The following is a 20,250-nucleotide window of genomic DNA, read 5'->3' as shown; positions in this document are numbered from 1 at the left end:
TTGTGCCTTCTCTCTCTCTCTCCCTCGAAATAAATACATTTTTAAAAAAAGAAAAGAAAAATTGGCAAAGATCTAAGTAGCTCTTAGCAGAGAGTTCACCAAAAAATAAACATATAGATGTGTTCAATGTTACTATGAAAGGATGAAAATTGGAGCACCCGGGTGGCTCAGTTAAGAGTCCAACTCGATTTCAGCTCAGGTCATGACCCACGGTTCACGGGATGAAGGCCCATGTGGGGCTTTATGCTGACGGGCAGGACCCTGCTTGGGATTCTCTCTCTCTCTCTCTCTCTCTCTCTCTCTCTCTCTCAAAATAAATAAACTTTTTTTTCCCACATTTATTTTTGAGAAACAGAGAGAGAGAGAGATAGCATTAGCAGGGGAGGGGCACAGAGAGAGGGAGACACAGAATCCGAAACAGGCTCCAGGCTCTGAGCTGATATAACACAGAGCCTGAGGTGGGACCCAAACCCACGAACTGTGAGATGATGACCTGAGCCAAAGTCAGACGCCCAACCCACTGAGCCACCCAGGCACTCCATAGATAAATTTTTTTCTTAAAGGATAAAAGTTACAATAGAAACAAACCACGTTTGCTTCTTACATTAACAAATGGTGATGTTTTGAAAGACAGCTCGCATGTGTGCAGAGCCTGTGATGAATCAAAGCTCTCATACCCTCTATTAGGGCCATGTCGGTCAGTTGGATGATATGTCAGGATTTTTCAAATTCAAATTGCATGGCCCTATTCTTGAACGTTACTTATTTTAAGATTTAAGTAAGTATAATTGTATTATATAGAAATTTGAAAATTACAGAATGAAAATTGATATCCTGTGATCCCGTCATCATTACCTAACTCACCCAATACCATTCTTGTTCATTTCCTTGCAAGATTTTTTGAAATGAGTGTTTGCCCATAGCTGTAATTACAGTGTATTTAGTTGTGAGTTTCAATTAGTAGTATGTGAAGTACATTTTTTCATGTTGTCAGATATTTCCTTGTCACAAAATGCTCCTTAGAACAAAAATAATATCGTTAATTTAATTATTGTTCCATTTTGAACATTTGTTTCCATCAATTTCACTCTTTCCCCTGTTGCATAAACATCCTGATATCATTTACCCTGTATTAGATGATTTCTGCAGAATTCCTGAAACGATGTAAGTTAATAGTGCCTTCTCCGTGCTTAATATAACCAAATTAATTTCCAAAGGTTTATGTGATTTTATAAAGTCACCAAGGAAGCACAAGAGTGGATTCAAGTCCATTTTGACAACCACGGGTATTATTATTTAATATGGTCTTTTCCTAATTTAGTGATGCAAAAGAGCTCTTTTTACCTAGGCTTCTGACAAAGAGACTTTAAAAGAGGCAAACCTGAGTTAGCCATGCTGCCCACAGTTAACATTCCAGAACCAGCTTCAAATCGTCTGGCACAAGAACAACCAGAAAGAGAATATGCCGAAGTAGGTAAGAAGCGTCGTCTGATGAAATCATACAGTTAAAAAAATTTGCTGTGGTTTATTAAATGAGATACAGTACGGGCTTTCAAACAAAGGAGAAACCCACCTCAGAACGAGGGAAACTAATGGGACCTGCCAACAGGAAAGCAATTAAAAATCACTTGGTGACGGAAGAAGCAAATCAACCAGAAACTACAGTGCAGAAATACATGAGTGTAGGACTGAAGTTGACTGGGACTAACGAAGGCACTCATACCTGCACTGAGATCAATAATCCCTAATTAGATTAAAGACAACTATGTGTTAATGTCTTTTACACAATTAAAGGGAAGGAAAAGCACACTGGCAATTGCCATGTGTTGCTCAAAATGAACCATTAATATCAATGAATCGAAGACAGAATCGGAGACCTTTAGTAACATTTTAATATCACTGTTGTATATTTCAGTCAGCCCTAGGGTCCCACTGAGAAGTTACACCGCCAATTCTCAAATTTCTGAGTAACACTGGCCTCTGACACTACTGGGGCACCTCGCTGACGATCACAGCTCCTTCGTCTTGACACCCACTGAGATTCGGACCTCTCCCTGAGCGAGGTTGCGGCTCTGTGCTCGCTCGACGTTGTTCAAATCACGGCACACGCAGAAAACAATGTCCTTTGTTCAGCTTTCTGGGCAAATTCGATGATAAACATGAAACTCTGTTTAAAAAAAAAAAAGTCTGCAATAAACAGGGGTATGGATATGCTTTTGAATTAGTGTCAGTACCCAGGAATGGAGTTACTGGACCATATGGTAAATCCTATTTTTAGGTTCTTCAAAATCTTCAAAATAGAATTACTACGTTCAGTAACTCCACTACTGGGTAGTTACTAATGCAAAAATATATACACACCCCAGGTTTATTGTGGCCAAGATATGGAAGCACCCCAGGTATTCATTGATAGATGAGTGGATAAAAAAGATGTGAGATATATATATATATATATATATATATATATATATATATATATAATGGAATGTTATTCAGCCTTTAAAAAGATCTTGCCATTTGTGGCAACAAAGAGGGACCTACCAGATATCACACTAAGTGAAATAAGTCAAACAGAGAAATACAAATATATGATTTCACTTACGTGTGGAATCCAAAAAAAAAAACCCAAAACAAATGGACAAAGACAAACCCATAAATACAGAGAGCAAACTGATAGTTGCCAGAGGGGAGGGAAGGAGGGGGCTGGGCCAAATGGGAATGGTGGATACAGGCTTCCAGTTATGGAATGAGTAAGTCATGAGAATGAAAGGTACAGCAGAGGGAACACAGTCAAGGGTATGGTAATAGGGTTGTATGGTGACAGATGGTGGCCACACTTGTGGTGAGCGGAGCATAACATGTTGAGCTATTGAATCACTGTGTTCTACACCTGAAGCTAATGTAATACTGTGTGTCAACTATATATATAGTTATATATCATATACATCATATATATCATATCAATACATATACATGATATACAATGATCAATACATATACCATCAATATACATAATCAATACATATACATCATATACAATGATCAATACATATACCATCAATATACATAATCAATACATATACATCATATACAATGATCAATACATATACCATCAATATACATAATCAATACATATACATCATATACAATGATCAATACATATACCATCAATATAATCAATACATATACATCATATACAATGATCAATACATATACCATCAATATACATAATCAATACATATACATCATATACAATGATCAATACATATACCATCAATATACATAATCAATACATATACATCATATACAATGATCAATACATATACCATCAATATACATAATCAATACATATACATCATATACAATGATATGATATAATGATAGGAAAAAATAAAACTTTCTAATACAAGGTGTTCTAGTTCTTAATTCAATATTTGAACTTGATTTTACTAACAGATTTTAACTTGAAATAACCACATGCATAAGAGCTCTCACAAGAGCTTCTAACAATACTGTCTTCCCTTGGTAGTCATCATCAAGGGGAAACTTTCACAAGTTGGTGACAAAAAACGTAAAATTATTTGTACAACCTTTCAGTGGCTTACAACAGTTGAAATGACCTTTAAAGGACCTAATATCGTTTTCTTTTATCAAGAAACGTGATGTAGACTTTCTTCTGATAATAATGCTGATGGATTAGCTTTTGAAGGTGATAAAATAATTTACACCAGGTATTCCAAAAGCATAATAAAGACTAATCTGCATGAATCACCCGATTGCTGGAGACAGCACATCCTATAAATAGTTTGGATGTCACTAAAGGGGGGCTGTGGCTATAAATGAACAGAAATACCTCTGTGCATTCACGGCCAAATCTCTGTGGACGTACCCACCGGGAGTCTCGGCCAAGTTTCCTTCCTCCCACCCTGACTCATCACACCTTGTACCACACACCCCCCTCTTAGGTACCTGGAAGAAGGCTTTCCCAATAGCGGCCCCCTCGTCCATGTTCGCACAGGTGTCCTGGGCAGCTGCCTGCTGAAGTCCCTATCCAGGTGACAGAGCTTCTCACTGGCCACCCTCAGCACGTGATTGTAGACAATGAACATCAGATGTCATTCACCAGGTCACCATCTAACGACAGAACAGTTGATCATCAGGAGTGCCTGGCTGGCTCAGCTGGGTAAGCGTCCGACTCTGGCTCAGGTCATGATCTCAGGGTTCGTGAGCCGGAGCAGAGGCTGTCTGCTTCAGATCCTCTAGCCCCTCTCTGCCCCTCCCCAACTCACACAGTCTCTGGCAAAAAATAAATAAACATTAAAAAAAAAAAAAAAAAAAAAGGTAGGATCGTTTCTCATCAGACTCTGCTATATTTGGATCACCCTCCAGAGAGTGTTTGGGAACGTCTGAAAATACAGAGTGACCGATTCTCTGGTTAAACAGGGAACCCATGCCAGCTCTGCCTGTATTAGCTGAGAGACGTTAGAGAAGCTGCCTAATCTGAGTCAATGCTGCTATCTGTATAAGGTAAGAAAACGGAATACAGCGGGGAGCTAGGAAGACGGCGTAGGGAGGGGACAGAGTGGGGAAGGATATGTTGGAAAATTAAATTCTGGTTTAAATTTCCAGCATGTAAGGAGCGATAGCTGTTGTATCTAGAGATCTATTCTAGGATTTATTCATTTTACAAATATTTATAGTATCGGGCAAAAAAACCCAAAACACATCTTGTCTTTGTGAGGACTTCAATTGGTACAGAGGACAACCCAAAAAGTAAATAAGTGAATTATAGAGCGCAGTGTGAGCACAAAGGTAAATCAGCCAGTGAAGAGGTATAGCGCCCAGGGCCGGAAAGGGCACGGACAGATGGAAGGACAGAGATCCAGGAAGGCCCTACATGTAAATAGCAACTGGGAGGGGCTCAGGGAACAAGTCACGTGGAAATCTGGGAAAGAAGATTCCAAGGGGAAGAATGGCAAGCAGGGCGGCTTTGCAGGGAGCTTGCCTGTGGGGGCGCAGGAGCGGGGTGGCTGATGGTGGCAGCCGGAAGGAACCACGGCAGCGGAAGGTGACGTCAGAGACAACAGGGCCTCCCCCAGAAGGCCTAGCGGAGCTTTTAAACTTAGGGGATCGGTTGAGAGCGCCGGGATGGCAGGTGCAGAGGGAGGAGAAAAGAGGACGGAAGACAGAACCGTGGGGCATTTTAATATAAGGAGTAGAGGAAACAGAAAGAGCAAGCAAGGGAGACAGAGAAGGGGCGAGAGCAGAACCACAGAGGGACGTCCAGGAAATGAAAACGGAAATGAAATATTCCAGTAAAGTGGGCTGATTCTTGAAATTCTGCTGCCCAATGAAGTAAAATGAGACTTGAATATTCGTTGCCCTTAGCATCATGGAGATCTTTTTTTTTTATCATAAAAATTGCAATTTAAAGTGAGTTCAAGAAATAATGGCCTGAAAAAAAAATGAGAGACATTGCATATAGACAGCCCCTTATGAAGAGAGCAAAGTGGGGGGACGGCGGGGGGGGTGGGGGGTGGCGCCTGGGTGGCTCAGTTGTTTGAGCCTCCAACTCTTGACTTCAGCTCAGGTCATGACCTCACGGTGCACAGCGTAGAGCCTGCTTGGGATTCTCTCTGTGCCCCTCCTCTGCTCGTAGTCTCTCTCTCTCTCCCTCTCAAAAAATAAATAAGAGAGAGCAAAATGGAACAAAGAAAGGGTAACAGCCTGAGAGGCTGGTACAAGAGATTTTTTTTTTTTTTTTTTTTTTTTAATGGGACGCGAATCATGCCTGGAAGTTGATGGAAATGAGGAGGCGAAGACTGGTGTTCTAGGAGAGCGGGAGGGCTGGCCACTCGGGGACCTGCGTAGACGGAAGAGTGGGATCTGGAGTGCAAGGGCAGGGATGGTGTTGGTTAAGGACGGGGCTCTTCGCCCACAGAACAGCTAGAGAGGCCAGGCGAGCCTGTGCAAATTCAGCAGGCAGCGGTAAGGTGGTGGTAGGAGCTTGGTGGACTTCTTACTCTTTTTCCCAGAGATAGGACAGAACCATTGCTGAGAGTGGGAACGGGAGGTCTGGCGGGGGGAAGGCTAAAATACAAAAAATCATGTGGCAGGTTACCAGACTAGGGGAATGGGGTAGGACTGTTGGGCAGCACCGACGGTCCATTGGACTCAAAGCGAGATCAATCAGCAGGTCAACACGATCTGGGACTTTGTATTTGTTGTGTTTGTGTTACATCCACATTCTACCGCATGGGTTCGGGTGTGAACAGAGAGAAAGTCACATTCCGCCGGGTTTGGGGTTTGCCGAGGGTGTGGTAAGAGATAAGTGAGGGGGGGTAAGAGATAAGTGAGGGGCGGCCCCCCCCCCCCCCCGACTCTGTCAGTTGAGTCATGATCTCTCCGCTGATGAGATCCAGCCCCTCGCTGGGCTCTGTGCTGACAGTGTGGAGCCTGCTTGGGATTCTCTCTCTCTCCCTATCTACCCCTCCCTACCCTCTCAAAATAAATAAACATTAGAAGAAGAAGGAGGAGGAGGAGGAGGAGGAGGGAGGGGCAAGGGAGTCAGGGGTATAGGGAAGGAAGAAGCTATTATGGTGTTGGGCCACTAAATGTAATCTTGATAAGGCAGGAAGTGAAAATATGGCGGGATGGATAGATTATAAATTCTAGTGGGGTCGCAGGGCTCCTGGAGCCCAGATGCCGTAGACAGCGAGCGGAAGAGAGGAGGTGAAGGTCAGAAAGTGAACCGTGTGAAATCGGGATTTGGTGAGGTTGTGTTTCTTAGTCGTGAACCTGTATAAGCCTGGGAACAAACTAGAGAGGAAAATCCTGAATCCTGAAGTTCAAGAATTAGGAGGCAGGAGTATTGGAAGTTTTTTCTTCCAAAGATTGCTGCACATTGATGCATTTAATTCCTATCATTCCTCCGCCTGTGAAAAAAGTGGTACTGACCTAACTTCAGGTGCATATTAGGATCACCAGGGGAGCCTTTAAAAAATAAAGACGCTGGTACCACACTAGAAAGACTGAATTAGAATACTTGAGGTGAAGGGACGTTTGTTTTAGAGTTTAAAAGAGAAGTATAAAATGCATTTAAAAGGCAAACGCATTCAGTCCAAGACTAGAAAAAGAGTGACAAAACAATCTCCTTCTACCCGTCTCCCACATTGCCCAACACATGATGTGAGTGCTGGGATGTTTTGGAATGAATTAATGAAGATTATAGGGCAGATTTGACGTTCTCCAGGACAGTGCTTCTCAAAGTTGAATGTGCATATGAGCCAGGCCGGGAGGGTGGGTTAACTTTTGACCTGTCCAAAGTTAGTAAGAACGTATCCATACCACGGAGCAGTACATCACGGTAATGAGCTTGACCCCAACCCTAACCCAGGACCTTCCAGGGTGAGGCTGCTTTCACTTCCCTCCCGTGTCACTTGTGTTTCCAACCAGCCCCAAATCCAATTTGGCCTCGCTTGTAACCCTGTCCCTGACCTCACCGCTCCCTAACCCGACCGCCCAGTTTCTCCGCCCCTCATACTCCTCCCTCCTTCCCCACCTCCCCTCTGCTTTGGGGCAGAGGCAAAGGAAAAAGAAAACCGTGATGGAACAGCTGTGGAATGACCCACAAAATCACTGCTCGCATCTGAGGAGCATCTGGGGGTCACACATAAAGCATGATGGACTGGGGAAGCCTGACCCTTAAAAATACCTTTCTGGTGGTGTCTTTGCCCCAAATGCATCACTTGAATGTAATCATAAGAAATCATCAGACTAAATTGAAATGAAAGCAACACCTGGCCTTCAAAAATGTCAAGGTCTCTCACACACACACACACACACACACACACACACAAGGAAAATGTGAGGAACTGTTCTAGAATGAAGGAGAATAAAATCAGGTAGTAGCTAAATGAAACATGAGATCCTAGGCTGAATCCCGTTCCTGAATAGAAAAGGTGATTGGGTCAACTCACTATTTGAATGAGGTCTGTGCATTGGATGGTAGGATCATATAAGTGTTGATTTCCTGCTTTTGATGGATATATTCTGGTTACGGAGGACAGTGCCTTCGTTTTCGGGGTAATGGAGTATCATGTCTGCAATTTACTCTCAAATGATTCAGAAAAATATGAAATGTGTGTGTGTGTGTGTGTGTGTGTAGGTGTGTAGAGAGTGAGAGAGACAGTATGTAAAGGATATACAGAAATCCTTTGTATTCTTCTTTCAACTTCCCTGCACATTTGAAATTACTTGAAAGTAAAAGCATAAAAAAACAAACTTATTTTCTAATATCTTTTTCTTTTTTCCCAGTTTTATTGAGAAATAATTGACATATATTACTGTATAAGGTTTAAGGTGCACAACGTGATGATTTGATACACATACAATGTGAAATGACCACAATAGGTTTAGTTAGCGACCATCATCTTGTGTAGATACGATAAAAAGGAAAGAAAAAGGAAAATCCTCCTTGTGATGAGAACTCTTAGGATCTGCCCTCTTAACAACTTTCCTATATATGATAGACCAGCATTAGCCATAACGCATCATATTGTCCATGACATCCGTAGTACTTATTTATCTTATGACTGGAAGTTTGTGCCTTTTGACCACCTTCTGCCAATTCCCTCTTCCTCAACACCCTGCCTCTGGTAGCCACAAACCTAAACTCTTTTTCTATGAGTTTGCTGGCTGTTTTGTTTTGTTTTGTTTTGTTTTGTTGTAGATTCCACCTATGAGTGAGATCATACAGTAGTTGTCTTTCTCTGATTTGTTTCACTTAGTATAATGCCCTTCAGGTCCATCTATGTTATCACCAGGGTTAGATCCCTCCATTAGCAGAGCAAAGAAAATGAGCAGATAACACGGACTCCCAATTTTGCATCTTGAGAAAGGATCAGCGGCCGTGTTCCCTCATAGTCTCTCACAAGGCACAGTTGCCCGTTCTGGTGCTGAGAATGACCCAGAGAAAAAGGCAGGCTGCAAGCCATTTGTGCACGTCTGTCCGGACACACGTGGGCACTCAACTCAGAAGAGAGGTGGGTGAGGAGAAGGGAGCATCCTTTCTCAACAATTCCCAGGAAACACCTGTTCAGGTCACAGGGGGAACACACATGATTATGAACGGAAATGGATCCTTCCCACTCAGTCCCATTTGAGCCCCTGGTTGCACAATTGTCTTAACTATTAACTTTAATAATCTAAGCATTATGCTCCGCAACAAATTCCAGTGCCATGGAGGACTAGAAAGAGGAACAGAAAAGTCTAAGCCAAATTAATTATAAAAGTTTGCACTTTGTCTCTGTGGACTGGTTTCGGAAGATACAGAGAAGAGTGTCGTCAAGGGGACGCCATAGCAACGTAAACTGGAGGGGGTGAGAACAAGTATGGAAGGGCACCTGACGTCACAGGTGTGAGGAGGGACGGCTGGCAAGACTCAGTGGGGGGCTGGATGTGTTTGAAGAGGAAGGACGGGGCGAGGACAGGCAGAATGAGAAAAAAGAGAAACAAAGAGAGAAACAAAAAGAGAAACAAAATGAGAAAAAGGAAAACAATCACAGGGACAATTTCAAATGCAATAAAAGCTCAAAACATCAACACAATTTACCTTCTTTGAAGTATTATATTTGTTTATACCTAAGAAGGCAACCTTGACTCCTGGGACTTTTCAAGTTAATGGATTTTGCTGTACCTTGGCCAGGTGTCTGTTCCTCATTCAGTTTGGATCCTGGGCAAACTTACTTAACCTCATTATCATTTAAAGCTTGTTGCTAGGTAACTACATCCAGGGTTCTTTCTGATCCCTAGATCAAGATATCTGTGCCAAAATGTAGATAAGCTAATTTGAAGGTTGGAGAGAGTTGATGCACTTTTTCTGAGAACTTTAATCATCTTTCATTTATGGAACTATCTCTGCATGAACAAAGTTAGATGTTTTACCATGGCAGCTGAATGTTCGCGTGCCTGGTACTCCTAGCCCTCTTTTTAAAAACATGAGGAAATAGAGTAGACTCCTCCCCCTGAACGATCAACAAATCTCTGTCCTTGGATCCATGAGGCCAACAGCTACAGAAGTAGGAAGCAGCATCATGTAGGCCACAAATTCAAACACCTTTTCCTGTACCTTCTTGTTGAAGAAATGGGAAGCCAAAGGGAGAGAGAGGGTATGTTGAAGCAACTGGGTGCTGAGGGAAAGAGCAGCCCCAGAAGGGTTACCATGGTGATGGGCTTATAGACAGATAAGTTAGGGGTCCCCCGGAAAAAGAAAGATGAGACATAGCTTTCTTAACATAAGGAATATCATTTTAGGCGCCCCCCCCCCCCCCCCCAGCCATTTTGTGACCCATGCCTGACCGGCATTACTTGCCCAAGCCAATTTCTTGCAGAACTGCCTGGGATATGTTCAAATTGCAGAAAAATAGACCACGATAGTTCAATATTTTAGGAAATAAACAGAATGCAAAATCTAACAGCCTCTACCAGGCCTAAAAATAGCCTAACGCTATCAGAGACAATAAAGCAATGGTAACACTCCCAGTGCTATTTCAAAAGTAATGACCTAGGGCACAGTCTTAAGTCACTTTTGCAGGATTGAAGCCCCTCTGAGAAATCAAACCCTGGACTAACTGGATCCAGAGAACCCTTGATGCAGACCCTTGCTGGCCCCCATGACTTCAATCAACCAGGACCCGGATTCTGTCCACCCAGGATGACTCTGGCCCCAATACTACACGGAGCTCTCCTTTGCCAAGACCGTCCATGAATGTGCATGCCCCCTCAGCTTAAAACCTCCCCAACGTTGTTGTTGAGGAAGGGGCGGGCACTGCTGTGAGAAATATCCTGGTTTCCCCTTACTGGTTGCAAGTAAAACCCTTCCTTTTCCCACTCTTTTGCCTTGATCTCCACCAAGAGGCAAACTTAATTTCAGGTTCCAGGCTCAGGACCACTGACTTTGGCATTGGAACTCTGGTCTCTTGGACACAAGGAAGGAATGGGATGACTAAAGGTGGAAACACAGTGTCTAAAGGACAGCTGAGAGACGTCCGACTTACGAAGTTACTTGTCAGCCTTGCTCTGGGGCTTGTATGGGTACTGATTAGTCATCAGCATGTACTGTGCATATATTTTTCTAATGGCATGGTACAGCTATCAGATATAATGGTAAACACTTCCTGTGTATTTATCTGACAAAAAAAAGATCCCCACAAAAATATAGTGTCTCTACAAAGACTATAGAGAAGGATGTTAAGTCTCGACGATTATATTGGGGAAATCAAAACAGAATGCTTTGGAAGAAGTCCCCAGGATGGGGCCATCAGTTACAACACACTTCACAGGGCACCTGGGTGGCTCAGTCGGCTAAGCATCCGACTCTTGATTTTGGCTCAGGTCATGATCTCATGGTTTGTGTGTTCGAGCCCCGTGTCAGGCCACAGCGTCAGGCTATGTGCTGACAGTGCAGAGCCTGCTTGGGATTCTCTCTCTCTCTCTCTCTCTCTCTCTCTCTGCCCCTCCCCCGTTCTCTCTTTCTCTCTCTCAAAATCAGTAAAAAAAAAAAAAAAGACTTTAAAAAAATACTTCAACAATTATATTTGAACAAAATATGTCTGAGATGTGGTGCATTTGGTGCAGTAAATGAACTCAAGTGAGACCAGGGAACATATCCCATAAAATGCCGACGGTGCCTTCAGTCACTCCCTTTTCTTTGATTTTGTTTTTCTCATTAAAACCCAATCTATGCCACATTTAAAGTTCTCTCCCACCTAACAGTAGCATGGTCAAAGCAATAAGCTTCACACACCCTAGGGGAGAATACCAAGTGAAGACTCTCTGATTTCCAAACTCCTTAGAACACCTCAGTTAACGTGACCCAAGATCATCGCTGATTTGCACAAACCTGACACACCGCCAGGCAGGAGTGGGAATAAATACAAGAATGTTGGAATTGAGTCACACAATTGTTTCCTGTTTTATGGGGGAAAAATTTTTTTAAACAATTCAAAATTAAGCTTGAGGGAAAATTATTTCTGCCCTGGACACCCAGAAGCACGGATGACAGTCCGGCCCATTCTATGATAATTGTTCACCTAAATCTGGTTTGCTTACAGTGATGCGTTAGGCCTTTTAATTCATCAATTTTCTTGCCTGAAAGCTCAAAAACTAATAATCTTCTTCCTGCTATTGCCAATAGCTCTAGCTGTTGTCAGAAATGTTCCCCTCTTCCAATGGAAACCTGCAAACGAACACAAATACCCTACACAATTTAAGATCTTCTTTTCATAGAGATTTACTACCATGGGTCTTATTAAAAATAAGACTTCAATTTTTAAAATATATTTACAAAAACACTCATCATCCACTTCAGTGAGGTTAATTATCCTCCCCTGAAATGTTTTGTTGAAAGTTAGTTCATTCTGAAGGGCACTCTGGCTGGCTCAGTTGGTAGACCATGCGACTCTTGATCTTGGAGCCATGAGTTTGTGTCCCATGTTGGGTGTAGAGATTACTTAAAAATCAAATGAATGAAAGACAGAAAGAAAGTTAGCTAATTCTGGGCTCAATACTGAACTTATTGGGAGGTGTTTCCATGCTTCTCTCTAAGCAAAGCCAACGTGCTATATAACTAAGGCTAAAAGAAATTCACTCTTGGTATTATGTTGAACAGAAAGATGGAAGGAGGTCGCCATGCCATTTCTGTGGTATTTTGTGCTGCCAGGGGATAGGACTTATTTAATGGCCTCCGTACAGCGCTGTCATTCTTTTGAAAATGTCAAGTTCGGAAGATTTCACCAATCAGAGGCAAGCCCGTAAGGAGCTCATCCGCTTATATAGGAGAAACCAGTGACCAGGCAGTGATGGTGTAATAAATTCCTTAGCATGTACAAAGAAGGGGGGTTCACCCGCTTAGCTTTGAAAGGGTGGTGAGGGTTTCTCAGAAGACACCATCTGAAAGCTGCATCCTGGAAGGGAAGGATGAAGAACCACGCAGGGTTGGAAGCAAGGAAGGCAGAAGATGAAAAATGGGAAGGGTACTCCAGGTAGTGAATGCAGCACATGGAAATGCTAGCGACTAAACAGCACGAAGCTTTAAGAAATAGCCTAGCGTTGAACCTGATCAGCAGGATTTCTCAGGTGGGGTCCATAAGTCCCCTCCATATGAGTTGCCCAGCTTGTTGCAATGCAGCTTCCAGAGCCCTGAGGCTTATCTACTACCTCAGAATCTGGAGCCTACGACTTTGTATTTTAAATAAGCATTCCAGAGAATTCATAGGCACTCTGGATGTATATCCTCTGACAAGGCAGAAGTCTGGGAAGGGGGGAGGTAGCAAGAGAGGATTCTGGTGAGGTGAGCAGTGTTGGACCATGAGGTTCTTGAACACCAAAGGTCTGGAACTTGAGACTTTCCTGAGTCCAGTGGAGGAGCCACAGCCAGGATCTACATAAAAACAAAAAGGGAATAGAATTCTACTTTAGAAAAATCACTCTAGAGGCAGCATGGAAGAATGCCCTGGAACTGGGAGAGACTCAGGCAGAGTCATCCAGAGGACAGAAGAGCTGAAGAGAAATAGTAAGAAAGCAGGACCGACTAGAACTGGTGATTGGTCCAATGGGATATGGTAGTGAAGGGGAGGAGACATGGTTTTAAGGACAGGGGAGGGGACATCAAGAATGATCCCTCCCTAGGGTCCTGGCTTGAGTACTATTTATAGGGTGCTGATCACAAGGGGTGACAAGGAGAGTACGTTCAGTAACACCCAAAGTGTCTGTAGAACTCAGGTTCGGTGGACGCATTTGGGATGGAGTTAGAGACCCAGAGTTATCAATACACAGATGGCAACAGAAGCTGTGGAAAGTACAAGCTTATGGTGCCGTCTTTCTTCATAAACTAGGAAGTAGAGTTTTTTCCCAATAGTAACAAAAAAAGGAGATGTCAGAGAATGCGGGAAATATAAAATAGCCCCTATGAGGCCACAAGAGAGAATGCTGAACAAGGAAACCGAAAGCATTAAAGACTCATCAAGTATGGAAGGACAACTTGTCATAGCTCCAGTTGTGTTGAAGGTGTTTTTCTCCTGTAGCACTTCCCCACCAGGGGGGCAGGAATGTAGAAAGGAGACAGCTGGGCCACTAGCAACTCAGCCCCTCTAAAGAAGCAGAGGGACTCTGGGTGCCTGGGTGGTTCACTCAGTTAAGCATCTGACTTTGGCTCAGGTCATGATCTCATGGTTCGTGGGTTCGAGCCCCACGTCAGGCTCTGTGCTGACAGCTCAGAGGCTGGAGCCTGCTCTGGATTCTTCGTCTCCCTCTCCCTCTGCCCTTCCTCCTGTGTGTTCTCTCTCTCACACACACACAAATAGATAAACATTAAAGAAAAAATAAAGTTCCAGAAGAAGAAGAAGAAGAAGAAGAAGAAGAAGAAGAAGAAGGACTAAAGGACCCCTCTGGTCTTGAGGCTCTCTCCCAAAGGCTGTAATTACTCCCCAGACTCAGATCTGGGAACAAAAACCTACCATTCTTCTCTTCAGAGTGGTTCCGCCTTGCTGCTTGCCTGTTAGTTCCGCTGCTGTGCGTGTATGTACGCATGTCAATGCACACCCTCTGAACACTTTCCCGCAAGTACAAGCACTATTCCTTGACTATTTCCCAGGCCTACTTGGGTAGCAGTGAATATTGAAATTATTTCCCCCTATTTTATGGTTATCTTTGTCTATAGCCAACAAGCTAGTGTGGCGATTAAGTAGACGAGACTTTGAAGCTCTATTCTGAATTCGTAGTTAATTATTACTTCCATCCCCAACATATCTAGCCATCACTTCTTCTCCTTCTCTCTCTTTTTAGATATCTTCTTCTCTAGGCTTTCCATAATCTCCTACTTACTCCATGCAGCAAAGCATAGCTAAATCAAGTAGCAAATAATTTCCCTACACTGCTCTGCATGCTGAACTGGAACAGTGAGGGATGATCCCTGACCACACACATGCTCTTTCCCAGATCAACTGGGAATCAAAGAGTAAAAGGGAGAGAAAATCAAGTTTTTCTGGGTCCAGGACTTCCACACACATACAGATCCCCAGTATGCTCGCTCTGCCTGTCTCTCTCTCTCCCTGTCTCTCTCTCTCAAAATAAATAAATAAACTAAAAAAATAAAAATAAAAAGATGGGAAGGGTCATGCTCATTTAAAAGGCTAGCAGCTGGCATTAATGTAATTAACATCACTTTTGAGCAGCTAAATGATTTTCTTTTGGAAAATGACTGATCCCATTGTGACCTCCATGGCACCCATTTCCCATTAAGGAACAGAAAAATCTACCTTCTCTCTCCCCTCCCCAGTACCTCCAGGGAGCAGAGACATGACTTAAACTTAGCTAATCACATGGTCTGTCCTTAGGGGAAAGGTAAATAGAGACTTCATGTATGGATTTCTAGAGAACATCGTACTGTAGCTGGAGTAAAATGCAATTCTCAACACCCCAAGAAGCAGAACCATGTATGGCCCAATAAATAAATAATGATGTTAGATGAGGATTTGGAGTCTGGCAAAAATCCAGTTTGTATAGAAATCAAATCCTATTAGAGTATTATAAGGAAAGCTATGTTATTCTGGACTGAGTTTTTGTGGCTATGGATTGAGCCAATTATTTTAATTATACTCTTGGGAAAGCTACTGGAATTCAATTAAAGGTGACTGATTTCCACCGGCATTCAATTGAGTGCATTGCTTTTGAGCAAAGAGACTTGACATTTGGTTTAATAGTGTTAAGACTACAGTTTGATGCTGAGAAACAAAAAATGTGAGCTTTTAGCAATCAAATTAAGAACCTCAGCAAACACCATTAAAACTCACAGGACCAGACTACTTGAAGCTGCAGGGATCATTTAAAACACAGATGTTAACATTCTTTCTAAGCAAACATGTTCTTTATTTTAAAAATCTAGGTACTTAAATAGGAGAATGGCCTAATAAACTGAGGTAAATCACAACGATCAAATACAATGAACCAGTTAAAAGTGGGGTTTCTCCATATGGACAAACATGGCTAGACCTCTAAGACATGCCACTGAGAGGAGAAAAAAGCTTAATGAAGTACCCTCTAGGAAAGGGGGAAAAAAAAACTGAGACAAGACAGTTTGATGAAAGGAAACTTTTGGTCCTAACTATGTTAATTACCTATTGCAAGGAGAATTACTAATACATTACCTATATAGTCAAAAATAACTTTAAGAATAAATTTAGTTTCTAGTTTATAAGTGATTTTTTAAAAAAATGTTTTAATGTTTTTATTTTATTTTTGAGACAGAGCAGAGTGCAAGCAAGGGAGGGGCAGAGAGAGAGGGAGACACAGGATCCAAAGCAGGCTCCAGGCTCTGAGCTGTCAGCACAGAGCCCGACACGGGGCTCGAACTCACAGAACGTGAGATCATGACCTGAGCTGAAGTCGGATGCTTAACCAACTGAGCCACGCAGGTACCCCTATAAGTGATTTTTTTTAATGTTTATTTATTTATTTATTTACTTACAGAGCCCATGTGGGTGCGAGTGCACGCGGAGGCTGGAGGGAGGTGCAGAGAGAGAAGGAGAGAGAGAATCCCAACAGGTTCCCTGCTTGTCAGCACAGAGCCTGACATGGGGCTCCGTCTCACGAATCCCATGAGATCATTACCTGAGCCAAAATCCAGAGTTCGTGTCTCCACCGATGGAGCCACCCGGGTGCCCCCATACGTGTTTTCTGGCAAACATTTTCCACCATGCAGTTTTCTCAACAAGCTGTGATAGAACAATCATGTCGAAGGGAAGAGGTTTAGTTCCAGGCAAGACAGAATGAGCACATCCATCCTGACTCTTCTACTCCAAACGAGTGACGAGTTTCCCATTTTTCCTCGGCTGTGCCCGGGCCTAGGCTCAAGGCAGCCCCAGACCAAGAAGACCATAAATATTGTGTGATCTTCCCTCCATGAGGTACCTGGAATAGGCAAATCATGGAGACAGTAGAATAAAGGTTACAAGGGGTTGCGGGGAGGCAGGAATGGGGAGTCTCTAACATTTAGGGTTCCATTTGGGATGATGAAAAAGTTTTGGAAATGGATAGTAGAGATGTTTGCACAACAAAGTCAACGTACTGAATGTCACTGAATCGTACATCAAAACATGGCCAAGATGATAAACTTTATATATGTTTTTCACCACAATGGAAAAAAATTGAGAAAACGGAAAGAAAGAGAGCAATTCACAAGCATAGTTGTAGACTTTAACATTCGTCTCTTGGTAATCAATGGAACAGGTAGAGAGAAAATGAATACAGAAGAGATATAAAAGAACTATACAATCAATCACCTGAATGTAATTGGTATGTGTAGAACATTACACCAAAAATACATTCTTTTCAGGTGCACGTGAAACATGCAACAATATGGACCACATCTTAAGTTTTAAACGAGCCCTAACAAACTTAAAGTATTTAAATTATACAAAGAATATTTTTTGACAGTAATGGAGTTAAATTACAAATCGATAGCAGTAAGAACAAAAAAGTCTCTAAATACTTGAAAATTAACCAATACACTTCTGAGTAATTCATGGGTCAAAGACCTCAAAGGATATTAGAAAACCTTCTGAACTGAACAAATATAAAGCAGTGCTTAGAGGGAAAGTCAGAGCAAAGAACAAAAATCTCAACCCAATAGTCTCAGTTTCCCCATTAAGATAGTAGGGGGGCGGGGGGAAGCAAAGACATAGAAAGAAGGAAATAATGTTTTTTTTAAAGGGCAGAAACTGATAAAATGGAAAGCAAACCAAAATAAGATAAAGAAAATCAAGGAAACCAAAAGCTCATTCTTTGAAACAATCGTTCAAGTTGATAAACCTCAAGCAAGACTGACAAAGAAAAAAAGGAAAGACACAACCATCAATATCAAGAATGAAAGGGGGAGGAGAAATTGGAGGGGGGTTATAAGAGGGGGGGAAGAGAGTGGAGGTGTGGGAAGGGGTGGAATATCACAACAGACTCCACAGACCTTACCAGGAGGAGGAGGGAATGTCCTGATAACTCTACACACAGAAATTCAACAACCCAGGTAAATGAACCAATGCCTGAAAAAAAAAAAAAAAAAAAAGTAAAACTTGACTTAAACCTTACAACTTATACCAAAATTATCTCAAAGTGGATTGCAGACCTAACATTTATGTTTTATATAAAACATAGAGGCACCTGGGGGGCTCAGTCGGTTAAGCCTCCGACTTCAGTTCAGGTCATGATCTCACGGTTCATGAGTTTGAGCCCTGCATCGGGCTCTGTGCTGATGGCTCAGAGCCTGGAGCCTGCTTCGGATTCTGTGTCTCCCTCTCTCTGTTCCTCTCCTGCTCACATTCTGTCTCTCTCTCAAAAATAAATAAAAATTAAAAAAAAAAATTTTTAATAAAAAAACATAAAACTATAAAGTTTTACAAGAAAATAATAGAGCAAATCTTTGTGACTTAGAGTACACATGGTACCAAAAGCACAATCTTTAAAATGAAAATCTTGATTACTTAAATAGTATTAAAATTCTAAAACATTTGAACTGGGAAAGACATTGTTAAGAGATTGAAAAGGCAAGTTACAGACTAGGAGAAAATATTCATTTGTACAAACAACTTGTGTTCAGACTATACCAAAAAAATAAATAAGTAAATAAAATTCATATCTCTACATTAAGAAAATAATCCAGTTTAAAAATAGACAAAAACTGGGGCGCCTAGGTGGCTCAGTCGGTAAGCGTCCAACTTCAGCTCAGGTCATGATCTCACGGTCCGTGAGTTCGAGCCCCGCATCGGGCTCTGTGCTGACAGCTCAGAGCCTGGAGCCTGTTTCAGATTCTGTGTCTCCTTCGCTCTCCGACCCTCCTCCATTCATGCTCTGTCTCTCTCTGTCTCAAAAATAAATAAACGTTAAAAAATAAAAAATAAATAAATAAACACTAAAAAAATTTTTTTAAATAGACAAAAACTTACACATACACTTCATCAAAGGGGGCATAAGGATGGCCAATAAACACACAGAAAACATGTTCAACAATACCAACCATTGGAGAAATGCGTATTAAAGCCACAGTGAGAGTCGCACCAATTAAAATGGCTAAAACACCAAGTGCTAAAAGGATATGAAGTAACTGGAAATCTCCAACATCACTGACGGCGATGCAAAATCTCACAGCCACTCTGAAAAATAATGTAGCGCTTTCTCAATAGATTAAACCTACCTTTTACCATATGACCCGGTAATCCCATTCCTAGGTATTTATTTACCTTAGAGAAATTAAAACTTATACTCACTTAAATACCTTTAGCTAAATGTTTATAGCTGTTCTTTCATAATTGCCAAAAGCCAGAAACAATCCAAATGTCCTTGAGTGGCTGAGTGGATGAATAAATGGAGGTCCGACAACACAACGAAGTGATGCTGTAGCAATGAAAAGGAATGAACTATGGATGGACTCAACTTGGATGAGTTTCAAACGCATAAGGCTGTGTGAAAGAAGCCAGTCTCAAAAGTTGCATGTTGTATGATACTGTTTGTCTGATACTCTCAAAAACACAAAACCACAGTGACAGAGAACAGATCCTTTGTGGCCAACGGTCGGTGGTCGAGGAAGGAAATGATGACAAAGGGGCATCATGAGGGACTTTTTAGTGACAGAACTGTTCTATATATTGAATGTGGTGGCAGCAACACGACTCTCTATGTGTTAAAACTGGTGGAACTGGGGGCTCCTGGGTGGTTCGGTGAGTTGAGCATCCGACTCTCGATTGAAGCTCAGATCATGATCCCAGGGTCTTGGGATGGAGCCCGGCGTGGGGCTCCATGCTGAGCGTGGAGCCGGCTTTAGATTTTCTCTCTCTTTCCCTCTACCCCTCTCCCCGCACCTCTAAAATAAAAATAAAATAAAATAAAACTGGTAAAACTGTACATAAAAAAAAAAGTCCAAACACTTGATGGCAGCTCTCAATCAAGCATTTCTATTTTTTTTTTCAACTATTTGTATGGATAGGTAATTAGCATTAACCATCAAATAAATGTTGAGTTCCTACTGGAAATCTCGGTATCCTTGAAATGCTATTAGTTTTCTGATTGGCCCTTATAATGTGCTATGGACCATAAAATGGATTATGTTCTCATAATCCCTTAACAAGAAGCTTAACAAGAGGATGCCTAAAATTCACCTATAGTATTTTCACTTACGTCTACAACTGCTGTTTGGATTTTATT

The 20,250-nt window shown here is 42.0% G+C and overlaps 2 long non-coding RNA genes across 3 annotated transcripts; both read right to left on the bottom strand.

Moving 5' to 3' along the window:
* Positions 1-1,874: 1,874 nt before the first annotated feature.
* On the bottom strand, positions 1,875-4,456 carry LOC131494841 (uncharacterized). Its single transcript, XR_009253607.1, has 2 exons — positions 3,970-4,456; positions 1,875-2,167 (listed from the first exon to the last, which is right to left on the bottom strand). It is a non-coding gene; the product is annotated as an uncharacterized LOC131494841 (long non-coding RNA).
* Positions 4,457-8,299: 3,843 nt separating this feature from the next.
* On the bottom strand, positions 8,300-19,571 carry LOC131494839 (uncharacterized). 2 transcript variants are annotated; one of them, XR_009253605.1, is made up of 6 exons: positions 19,317-19,571; positions 19,002-19,202; positions 18,214-18,910; positions 18,020-18,095; positions 16,669-16,968; positions 8,300-13,441 (listed from the first exon to the last, which is right to left on the bottom strand). It is a non-coding gene; the product is annotated as an uncharacterized LOC131494839 (long non-coding RNA). The 2 variants fall into 2 exon arrangements; XR_009253606.1 differs by having other exon boundaries at positions 18,025-18,095.
* Between the last annotated feature and the right edge of the window lie 679 nt (positions 19,572-20,250).

The sequence above is a fragment of the Neofelis nebulosa genome, chromosome 14 (genome assembly GCF_028018385.1).
Source record: "Neofelis nebulosa isolate mNeoNeb1 chromosome 14, mNeoNeb1.pri, whole genome shotgun sequence".
Taxonomy (NCBI): domain Eukaryota; kingdom Metazoa; phylum Chordata; class Mammalia; order Carnivora; family Felidae; genus Neofelis; species Neofelis nebulosa.
Note: the sequence above shows the minus strand (reverse complement) of the source record. Positions and strands in the feature narration are given on the sequence as shown.